The sequence below is a fragment of the Tachyglossus aculeatus genome, chromosome 16 (assembly GCF_015852505.1).
Source record: "Tachyglossus aculeatus isolate mTacAcu1 chromosome 16, mTacAcu1.pri, whole genome shotgun sequence".
Classification (NCBI taxonomy): Eukaryota; Metazoa; Chordata; class Mammalia; order Monotremata; family Tachyglossidae; genus Tachyglossus; species Tachyglossus aculeatus.
The window spans coordinates 34350254-34352229 of NC_052081.1; the positions used below are offsets into that span (position 1 = coordinate 34350254).

Below are 1976 nucleotides of genomic sequence, written 5' to 3' on the forward strand. Positions count from 1 at the left end.
GATAATGAAAAATTATGGTATGAATTAGGTGCTAACTATGTGCTGTGATAGGATGAGCACTTTGCTACATAGACACTATAAGCTTGCTGTGGGCAGGGAACATGTCTAGCAACTCTGTTGTATTGTACTCTCCTAAATGCTTAGTATAGTGCTCTACACACAATAAGCCCTCAATAAATATAAATGATTGATTAATTTATAGATGAAAACAGTGGAATATCTTAGGGGTCGGGAAGCAGGTAGCCAGACCCAATCTGGTGCTTGAACAATCATTCTCTTTAAGTTGCTGTAGACATGGCTCTCAAGTAGCTGCTTGAAGTTTCTGAGTTCCAATTGAAAGGTTCAGTCCTTTTCCTTATATTTTTTAAAATGGTACTTATTAAGTGCTTACAGTGTTGCAGGCACCGTGAATTGCTGGGGTAATTACAAGGTAATCCGTTTGGACACAGAGTCTGCCTCACATGAGGCTCACAGTCTAAATCAGAAGAAGAATTTAATCCCCATTTTATAGATGAAGTAACTGAGACACAGCGAAGTGAATTGTCTTGCCTAAGGTCACACAGCAGGCAAGTGGCAGGTCCTCTGACTCCTCTCAGAACCGCACCTGGAGAGTTTCCAGTACTCTACAAGTCTCAGCTATGAAAGGGAGAGACAAGCAGAGGCAGACCCATTCCATTCCTAGCTTGGGCAGTGGCTAGTGAGTGGAAGGCAATCTGCTACAAGTCAAAACTCACCTGTGCTGAGCAGCAGCAGCATGGAAGACAGTCGAGGGCAGAGATTCCAGTTCCATTTCCATGTTTTTACCAAGAAAACTCTATGGTAAATACACTACCAGAACAATTGCATATGCAGGCAGGGCATTCAGTGAGAGATATGTCTTTGGAGACGCTATGGATAGGAGACGACTCGGCAGCATAAGACAAGACCTCCAACTCCCAGGCCCTTGCTTTTTTCACTAGGCCATTCTGCTTTTCCTAATAACAGAAAAGTGAATGAGGTTTTTGATTCTTAGATCCTTATCACTTGGCCACTTTAACTTGGTCTCACAAGACCTACCTTGATCTCCAAGTACTTTAGGTTGGCAAAGCGGGACTAATGCTAATTTTCTCAGCAAGCGCTCCAGAAGCCTTAATTAATATTTTGAAGACGTAAGGGGAGCTTTGGAATAAAGCTGTGATATAAGAGCAGACTATTATTAATAATAAAATCTAAGAAGCAGATAAAACAGATTTCCAAATGGCCAGGCTCCTTGGAGAGGAATAGTTCAACCCAGAGTCATTTATAGACACACTCTTTTAGACTGTGAGCCCACTGTTGGGTAGGGACTGTCTCTATGTTGCCAACTTGTACTTCCCAAGTGCTTAGTACAGTGCTCTGCACACAGTAAGTGCTCAATAAATACGATTGATTGATTGATTGATTATAGGGAATTTTCTTATTTCCATGCATTCAAATGAAGTTGTGTTGTTCTCTCCATCCAAAGAGAAAATATTAAAACAATTACACTGCATCTCGGGTGAACAAAGGAAACCAATCAGTGCAACTAACCCTGGGGTGAAATTGAAAATATGTGGCAAAAGATACAGTTAGTTTCCTAGGGAGATATTTTTTAATAAACACAAGCCCATATTAACATGAGATAAAAAGATCCAGAGCACTGTCCATTTCTGTGCGTATTTTTCTTTAAAATTCATTCATAATTTTCTGTCCACTGCTTTTAGCATTTCCGTTTTTTACTTTTCTCTCAGTTGTTGAACATCGGGGACCTTGCATTCATTATCCATACTTTTGTTTAACTTTTATTTTTTTTCCCCAAAATGGAGTTGTTCTTGCTTGCATCCCAACCTCTCTAGGTACTTTTTGATTATTTAATTGTTACGAGAGGCATGTGCGGTAGCTCGTAAATCATGTGGTATGTTGGAATTATAAAGAGACACTGTCCTGGGGACAGGTAGCCCATGCAGTAAGTTTACTGA

General features: G+C 40.3%; 1 non-coding gene across 1 annotated transcript; it reads left to right on the plus strand.

Annotated features, from left to right (window-relative positions):
- The first annotated feature begins 586 nt into the window (after nucleotides 1-586).
- Nucleotides 587-724, plus strand: LOC119938816. Its single transcript, XR_005454518.1, has one exon. It is a non-coding gene; the product is annotated as a small nucleolar RNA SNORA7 (small nucleolar RNA).
- Nucleotides 725-1976: the final 1252 nt, after the last annotated feature.